Genomic DNA, 10,000 nt, shown 5'->3' with positions numbered 1-10,000 from the left:
ATATTAAAACAATATAAATTATATTTATATTGATTATATAAAACTAAGACATTTCGCAACAATTATTTTAGGTATAAAAATAACTTTATTGAAGGAATTGATATATGCCAGTTAAATGGTGTATTTTTAATTTCTTTCAATAAAAACATAATTGACGAATTGTATATTTATATATATTTATAAAACTCTAAGCGGTGGATCACTCGGCTCATGGGTCGATGAAGAACGCAGCAAACTGTGCGTCATCGTGTGAACTGCAGGACACATGAACATCGACATTTTGAACGCATATCGCAGTCCATGCTGTTATGTACTTTAATTAATTTTATAGTGCTGCTTGGACTACATATGGTTGAGGGTTGTAAGACTATGCTAATAAAGTTGCTTATTATTATATATTTTTATAATGATATGCATATGGTATATTATTGGATATATTTATATATTCATAATATTAAATATAAAAGCAATTATCTCAAATATTTATAAAAGAAAAAATGAAGATATACAATTCTTTCTTTTTTCAATTCAAATAATACTGAGAAATGTCTAGCATAAAAAAAATTAAATTTTTTTTAACTAGAATTGTCTCTTATTTAAAGATGCGAAAATTGAAAATATATCAAATATATTGTTCTTCATAGAGATATATTGTTTATATATATATATACATTGCTTTATACAACCTCAACTCATATGGGACTACCCCCTGAATTTAAGCATATTAATTAGGGGAGGAAAAGAAACTAACAAGGATTTTCTTAGTAGCGGCGAGCGAAAAGAAATCAGTTCAGCACTAAGTCACTTTGTCTATATGGCAAATGTGAGATGCAGTGTATGGAGCGTCAATATTCTAGTATGAGAAATTAACGATTTAAGTCCTTCTTAAATGAGGCCATTTACCCATAGAGGGTGCCAGGCCCGTATAACGTTAATGATTACTAGATGATGTTTCCAAAGAGTCGTGTTGCTTGATAGTGCAGCACTAAGTGGGTGGACGACTACATCTAAAACTAAATATAACCATGAGACCGATAGTAAACAAGTACCGTGAGGGAAAGTTGAAAAGAACTCTGAATAGAGAGTTAAATAGTACGTGAAACTGCTTAGAGGTTAAGCCCGATGAACCTGAATATCCATTATGGAAAATTCATCATTAAAGTTATAATATTTAAATAATATTATAGAAATAGTGTGCATTTTTTCCATATAAGGACATTGTAATCTATTAACATATATAATTTATCATAAAATATGACTTATAGTTTATTCAAATTATTATGCTTGCATTTTAACATAGGATAAATGTCATTAATTTGATAAAGTGTTGATAGATTAATAAGAATACAGTGCGTTAATTTTTCGGAATTATATAATGGCATAATTATCATTGATTTTTGTGTTTATTATATGCACTTGTATGATTAACAATGCGAAAGATTCAGGATACCTTCGGGACCCGTCTTGAAACACGGACCAAGGAGTCTAACATATGTGCAAGTTATTGGGATATAAACCTAATAGCGTAATTAACTTGACTATTAATGGGATTAGTTTTTTAACTATTTTATAGTTAATTAACACAATCCCGGGGCGTTCTATATAGTTATGTATAATAATATTTATATTATTTATGCCTCTAACTGGAACGTACCTTGAGCAGATATGCTGTGACCCGAAAGATGGTGAACTATACTTGATCAGGTTGAAGTCAGGGGAAACCCTGATGGAAGACCGAAACAGTTCTGACGTGCAAATCGATTGTCAGAATTGAGTATAGGGGCGAAAGACCAATCGAACCATCTAGTAGCTGGTTCCTTCCGAAGTTTCCCTCAGGATAGCTGGTGCATTTTAATGTTATATAAAATAATCTTATCTGGTAAAGCGAATGATTAGAGGCCTTAGGGTCGAAACGATCTTAACCTATTCTCAAACTTTAAATGGGTAAGAACCTTAACTTTCTTGATATGAAGTTTAAGGTTATGATATAATGTGCCCAGTGGGCCACTTTTGGTAAGCAGAACTGGCGCTGTGGGATGAACCAAACGTAATGTTACGGTGCCCAAATTAACAACTCATGCAGAAACCATGAAAGGCGTTGGTTGCTTAAAACAGCAGGACGGTGATCATGGAAGTCGAAATCCGCTAAGGAGTGTGTAACAACTCACCTGCCGAAGCAACTAGCCCTTAAAATGGATGGCGCTTAAGTTGTATACCTATACATTACCGCTAAAGTAGATGATTTATATTACTTGTAATATAAATTTTGAAACTTTAGTGAGTAGGAAGGTACAATGGTATGCGTAGAAGTGTTTGGCGTAAGCCTGCATGGAGCTGCTATTGGTACAGATCTTGGTGGTAGTAGCAAATAATCGAATGAGACCTTGGAGGACTGAAGTGGAGAAGGGTTTCGTGTGAACAGTGGTTGATCACGAGTTAGTCGGTCCTAAGTTCAAGGCGAAAGCCGAAAATTTTCAAGTAAAAATAAATATTACAATTATTGTGAAAATTATATACTTGAATAATTTTGAACGAAAGGGAATACGGTTCCAATTCCGTAACCTGTTGAGTATCCGTTTGTTATTAAATATGGGCCTCGTGCTCATCCTGGCAACAGGAACGACCATAAAGAAGCCGTCGAGAGATATCGGAAGAGTTTTCTTTTCTGTTTTATAGTCGTACTACCATGGAAGTCTTTCGCAGAGAGATATGGTAGATGGGCTAGAAGAGCATGACATATACTGTTGTGTCGATATTTTCTCCTCGGACCTTGAAAATTTATGGTGGGGATACGCAAACTTCTCAACAGGCCGTACCAATATCCGCAGCTGGTCTCCAAGGTGAAGAGTCTCTAGTCGATAGAATAATGTAGGTAAGGGAAGTCGGCAAATTAGATCCGTAACTTCGGGATAAGGATTGGCTCTGAAGATTGAGATAGTCGGGCTTGATTGGGAAACAATAATATGGTTTATGTGCTCGTTCTGGGTAAATAGAGTTATAATCATTTATGGTTGTAACTTGTTCCCCGGATAGTTTAGTTACGTATCCAATTGTGGAACTTTCTTGCTAAAATTTTTAAGAATACTAGTTGGGTCAAACCAATTAGTTCTTATTAATTATAACGATTATCAATTAACAATCAATTCAGAACTGGCACGGACTTGGGGAATCCGACTGTCTAATTAAAACAAAGCATTGTGATGGCCCTAGCGGGTGTTGACACAATGTGATTTCTGCCCAGTGCTCTGAATGTCAAAGTGAAGAAATTCAAGTAAGCGCGGGTCAACGGCGGGAGTAACTATGACTCTCTTAAGGTAGCCAAATGCCTCGTCATCTAATTAGTGACGCGCATGAATGGATTAACGAGATTCCTTCTGTCCCTATCTACTATCTAGCGAAACCACAGCCAAGGGAACGGGCTTGGAATAATTAGCGGGGAAAGAAGACCCTTTTGAGCTTGACTCTAATCTGGCAGTGTAAGGAGACATAAGAGGTGTAGAATAAGTGGGAGATATTAGACTTCGGTTTGGTATCGACAATGAAATACCACTACTCTTATTGTTTCCTTACTTACTTGATTAAATGGAACGTGTATCATTTCCTAGCCATTATACGGATATATTTATTATATCTTATGGTATTGGGTTTTGATGCAAGCTTCTTGATCAAAGTATCACGAGTTTGTTATATAATCGCAAACAAATTCTTTAATGAGAGATGCATTCATGTATTATCGATTTGAAAATTTGGTATAACTCCAATTACTCAGGTATGATCCAATTCAAGGACATTGCCAGGTAGGGAGTTTGACTGGGGCGGTACATCTCTCAAATAATAACGGAGGTGTCCCAAGGCCAGCTCAGTGCGGACAGAAACCACACATAGAGCAAAAGGGCAAATGCTGACTTGATCTCGGTGTTCAGTACACACAGGGACAGCAAAAGCTCGGCCTATCGATCCTTTTGGTTTAAAGAGTTTTTAACAAGAGGTGTCAGAAAAGTTACCATAGGGATAACTGGCTTGTGGCGGCCAAGCGTTCATAGCGACGTCGCTTTTTGATCCTTCGATGTCGGCTCTTCCTATCATTGTGAAGCAAAATTCACCAAGCGTTGGATTGTTCACCCATGCAAGGGAACGTGAGCTGGGTTTAGACCGTCGTGAGACAGGTTAGTTTTACCCTACTAATGACAAAACGTTGTTGCGACAGCATTCCTGCGTAGTACGAGAGGAACCGCAGGTACGGACCAATGGCACAATACTTGTTCGAGCGAACAGTGGTATGACGCTACGTCCGTTGGATTATGCCTGAACGCCTCTAAGGTCGTATCCGTGCTGGACTGCAATGATAAATAAGGGGCAATTTGCATTGTATGGCTTCTAAACCATTTAAAGTTTATTATTTATATTTTAAACGACAATGGATGTGATGCCAATGTAATTTGTAACATAGTAAATTGGGAGGATCTTTGATCACCTGATGCCATGCTAGTTACATATGAAAACATTATTTAATACAATGACAAAGCCTAGAATCAATTGTAAACGACTTTTGTAACGGGCAAGGTGTTGTAAGTGGTTGAGCAGCTGCCATACTGCGATCCACTGAAGCTTATCCTTTGCTTGATGATTCGAAATATAAAAAAAATGTAAATATGCATGTGTAAATATGTATATTTAGTATAAAAAATCTTTATATGCTATATCTAAGAAAGCATATAAGGATTTATCACGGGTTGTCCACGTTTCCCTACTAATTGTGGCCTACTAACTGTTTCGTCATCTTATTAGTGACGTGAAAAATGAAAATAATATTTTTCATTTATATTGTTATAAGTCTTAAACCTTAAGACGGCGGGAGTTGAATTACTTTCGTTTAGGTAGCCAAATGCCTCGTCATCTTATTAGTGACGTGAAAAATGAAAATAATATTTTTCATTTATATTGTTATAAGTCTTAAACCTTATAACGGCGGAAGATGAATTACTTTCTTTTAGGTAGCCAAATGCCTCGTCATCTTATTAGTGACGTGAAAAATGAAAATAATATTTTTCATTTATATTGTTATAAGTCTTAAACTTTAAGACGGCGGGAGTTGAATTACTTTCGCATAGGTAGCCAAATGCCTCGTCATCTTATTAGTGACGCGCATGATTCAATTCAAGAGATTCCTTCTGTCCCTATTTAAAACCTCACGGATATTAAAAATATTAAACATATATTGTTATAAGTCTTAAACCTTAAGACGGCGGGAGTTGAATTACTTTCGCATAGGTAGCCAAATGCCTCGTCATCTTATTAGTGACGCGCATGATTCAATTCAAGAGATTCCTTCTGTCCCTATTTAAAACCTCACGGATATTAAAATATTAAACATATATTGTTATAAGTCTTAAACCTTAAGACGGCGGGAGTTGAATTACTTTCGCATAGGTAGCCAAATGCCTCGTCATCTTATTAGTGACGTGAAAAATGAAAATAATATTTTTCATTTATATTGTTATAAGTCTTAAACTTTAAGACGGCGGGAGTTGAATTACTTTCGCATAGGTAGCCAAATGCCTCGTCATCTTATTAGTGACGTGAAAAATGAAAATAATATTTTTCATTTATATTGTTATAAGTCTTAAACCTTATAACGGCGGAAGATGAATTACTTTCGTTTAGGTAGCCAAATGCCTCGTCATCTTAATAGTGACGTGAAAAATGAAAATAATATTTTTCATTTATATTGTTATAAGTCTTAAACTTTAAGACGGCGGGAGTTGAATTACTTTCGCATAGGTAGCCAAATGCCTCGTCATCTTATTAGTGACGTGAAAAATGAAAATAATATTTTTCATTTATATTGTTATAAGTCTTAAACCTTATAACGGCGGAAGATGAATTACTTTCGTTTAGGTAGCCAAATGCCTCGTCATCTTATTAGTGACGTGAAAAATGAAAATAATATTTTTCATTTATATTGTTATAAGTCTTAAACTTTAAGACGGCGGGAGTTGAATTACTTTCGCATAGGTAGCCAAATGCCTTGTCATCTTATTAGTGACGCGCATGATTCAATTCAAGAGATTCCTTCTGTCCCTATTTAAAACCTCACGGATATTAAAAATATTAAACATATATTGTTATAAGTCTTAAACCTTAAGACGGCGGGAGTTGAATTACTTTCGCATAGGTAGCCAAATGCCTCGTCATCTTATTAGTGACGCGCATGATTCAATTCAAGAGATTCCTTCTGTCCCTATTTAAAACCTCACGGATATTAAAAATATTAAACATATATTGTTATAAGTCTTAAACCTTAAGACGGCGGGAGTTGAATTACTTTCGCATAGGTAGCCAAATGCCTCGTCATCTTATTAGTGACGCGCATGATTCAATTCAAGAGATTCCTTCTGTCCCTATTTAAAACCTCACGGATATTAAAAATATTAAACATATATTGTTATAAGTCTTAAACCTTAAGACGGCGGGAGTTGAATTACTTTCGCATAGGTAGCCAAATGCCTTGTCATCTTATTAGTGACGCGCATGATTCAATTCAAGAGATTCCTTCTGTCCCTATTTAAAACCTCACGGATATTAAAAATATTAAACATATATTGTTATAAGTCTTAAACCTTAAGACGGCGGGAGTTGAATTACTTTCGCATAGGTAGCCAAATGCCTCGTCATCTTATTAGTGACGCGCATGATTCAATTCAAGAGATTCCTTCTGTCCCTATTTAAAACCTCACGGATATTAAAAATATTAAACATATATTGTTATAAGTCTTAAACCTTAAGACGGCGGGAGTTGAATTACTTTCGCATAGGTAGCCAAATGCCTCGTCATCTTATTAGTGACGCGCATGATTCAATTCAAGAGATTCCTTCTGTCCCTATTTAAAACCTCACGGATATTAAAAATATTAAACATATATTGTTATAAGTCTTAAACCTTAAGACGGCGGGAGTTGAATTACTTTCGCATAGGTAGCCAAATGCCTCGTCATCTTATTAGTGACGCGCATGATTCAATTCAAGAGATTCCTTCTGTCCCTATTTAAAACCTCACGGATATTAAAAATATTAAACATATATTGTTATAAGTCTTAAACCTTAAGACGGCGGGAGTTGAATTACTTTCGCATAGGTAGCCAAATGCCTCGTCATCTTATTAGTGACGCGCATGATTCAATTCAAGAGATTCCTTCTGTCCCTATTTAAAAACTCACGAATATTAAAAATATTAAAAATATTTTCATATGGATATGCAATCGTATGGATATCCAAATATGTGTGGGAAAGTCGTACTTCCTATACGATAAATGACCGGATTGACGAAACCGTGTTCAAAAAGGTATATAGGGTAGGTGGTGTTCGGCCTACCAATATAATATTAAAATAATATTATATTAAACAGAAGATCGCCAGTATTAATATATAAGCATATGGTTATGAATACATATGCATATAACATATATGAAAATATATGAATATATAAAAAAAAATATATATGAATATGAAAATATTTATATGTATATGGAATATATGGTAGGTGATGATGTTAGCCTACCATATAATATATAATATAATAATTTAATTATATTATATTAAATATGGAAATATTAAAAATATATTAAAAATATTAAAAATATTTTCATATGGATATGCAATCGTATGGATATCCAAATATGTGTGGGAAAGTCATACTTCCCATACAATAAATGACCGGATTGACGAAACCGTGTTCAAAAAGGTATATAGGGTAGGTGGTGTTCAGCCTGCCAATATAATATTAAAATAATATTATATTAAACAGAAGACCGCCAGTATTAATATATGAGCATATGGTTATGAATACATATGCATATAACATATATGAAAATATATGAATATAAAAAAATATATATGGATATGAAAATATTTATATGTATATGAAATATATGGTAGGTGATGAGGATAGCCTACCATATAATATATAATATAATAATTTAATTATATTATATTAAATATGGAAATATTAAAAATATATTAAAAATATTAAAAATATTTTCATATGGATATGCAATCGTATGGATATCCAAATATGTGTGGGAAAGTCATACTTCCCATACAATAAATGACCGGATTGACGAAACCGTGTTCAAAAAGGTATATAGGGTAGGTGGTGTTCGGCCTACCAATATAATATTAAAATAATATTATATTAAACAGAAGACCGCCAGTATTAATATATGAGCATATGGTTATGAATACATATGCATATAACATATATGAAAATATATGAATATAAAAAAATATATATGGATATGAAAATATTTATATGTATATGAAATATATGGTAGGTGATGGTGATAGCCTACCATATAATATATAATATAATAATTTAATTATATTATATTAAATATGGAAATATTAAAAATATATTAAAAATATTAAAAATATTTTCATATGGATATGCAATCGTATGGATATCCAAATATGTGTGGGAAAGTCATACTTCCCATACAATAAATGACCGGATTGACGAAACCGTGTTCAAAAAGGTATATAGGGTAGGTGGTGTTCGGCCTACCAATATAATATTAAAATAATATTATATTAAACAGAAGACCGCCAGTATTAATATATAAGCATATGGTTATGAATACATATGCATATAACATATATGAAAATATATGAATATAAAAAAATATATATGGATATGAAAATATTTATATGTATATGAAATATATGGTAGGTGATGGTGATAGCCTACCATATAATATATAATATAATAATTTAATTATATTATATTAAATATGGAAATATTAAAAATATATTAAAAATATTAAAAATATTTTCATATGGATATGCAATCGTATGGATATCCAAATATGTGTGGGAAAGTCATACTTCCCATACAATAAATGACCGGATTGACGAAACCGTGTTCAAAAAGGTATATAGGGTAGGTGGTGTTCAGCCTGCCAATATAATATTAAAATAATATTATATTAAACAGAAGACCGCCAGTATTAATATATGAGCATATGGTTATGAATACATATGCATATAACATATATGAAAATATATGAATATAAAAAAATATATATGGATATGAAAATATTTATATGTATATGAAATATATGGTAGGTGATGGGGATAGCCTACCATATAATATATAATATAATAATATTTATTATATTATAATAAATATGGAAATATTAAATTATTTTCATATGGATATGGATATGGATATGGATATGGATATACATATTCATATGGATATACTAAAATATACTGAAATATACCGATGAGTATATTTAGGTGAGGGTAAAAAGGCAAATAAATACCCAGCTTGACGAAAGTGTGTTCAAAAAGGTATATAGGGTAGGTGGTGTCGTCCTACCAATATAGTATATTATTTATATTATATGAATATACTAAAATACCGATGAGTATTTTTAGGTGAGGGAAAGAAGGCAAATAAATACCCAGCTTGACGAAAGTGTGGTCAAAAAGGTATATATGGTAGGTGGTGTAAGCCTATCTATATAATATAACATACTATATTATATATTATATATACACTATATTGTATACTTAGATAATATCGTTGAAGCGTCTACGTCTTATTATAAATTATAATTTGACAAGTTTCCAATTATTATCGTTAATTTCTGGTTCTAGGCAAATAAAAATTTCTTTTTATTATATCCTAGTAAGTATATGGAATTAAATTTAATTTCATATACGTATATGATAATAGTAGTAATATTATTATTATTATTATTGTATAAATAAATATGAATAAACTATATATATGAAAATATATAAATATATGAAAATTAAAAAGTGCTTAGTTTTATATCATATAAAACTAGACTTTTATATACAAAGAAAATAAATTTTAAATTTATTATCAAAATACATATGCGATAATTTTATTATAAAATTAAGCAAATATATATATGTGAATATATACAAATTGTTGTATGTGAAAATATAAAGATATTTTAGAATTAAATATATG

General features: G+C 32.1%; 2 non-coding genes across 2 annotated transcripts; both read left to right on the top strand.

Annotated features, from left to right (window-relative positions):
- Positions 1 to 183: 183 nt before the first annotated feature.
- Positions 184 to 362, top strand: LOC138927390 (5.8S ribosomal RNA). Its single transcript, XR_011443898.1, has one exon. It is a non-coding gene; the product is annotated as a 5.8S ribosomal RNA (ribosomal RNA).
- A 320-nt stretch (positions 363 to 682) lies between these two features.
- Positions 683 to 4,632, top strand: LOC138927387 (large subunit ribosomal RNA). Its single transcript, XR_011443895.1, has one exon. It is a non-coding gene; the product is annotated as a large subunit ribosomal RNA (ribosomal RNA).
- The last annotated feature ends 5,368 nt before the right edge of the window (positions 4,633 to 10,000 follow it).

Source organism: Drosophila bipectinata, unplaced genomic scaffold (genome assembly GCF_030179905.1).
Source record: "Drosophila bipectinata strain 14024-0381.07 unplaced genomic scaffold, DbipHiC1v2 scaffold_24, whole genome shotgun sequence".
Classification (NCBI taxonomy): Eukaryota; Metazoa; Arthropoda; class Insecta; order Diptera; family Drosophilidae; genus Drosophila; species Drosophila bipectinata.
The sequence above is the reverse complement of the archived record's forward strand: the minus strand, read 5'-3'. Positions and strand labels throughout refer to the sequence as shown.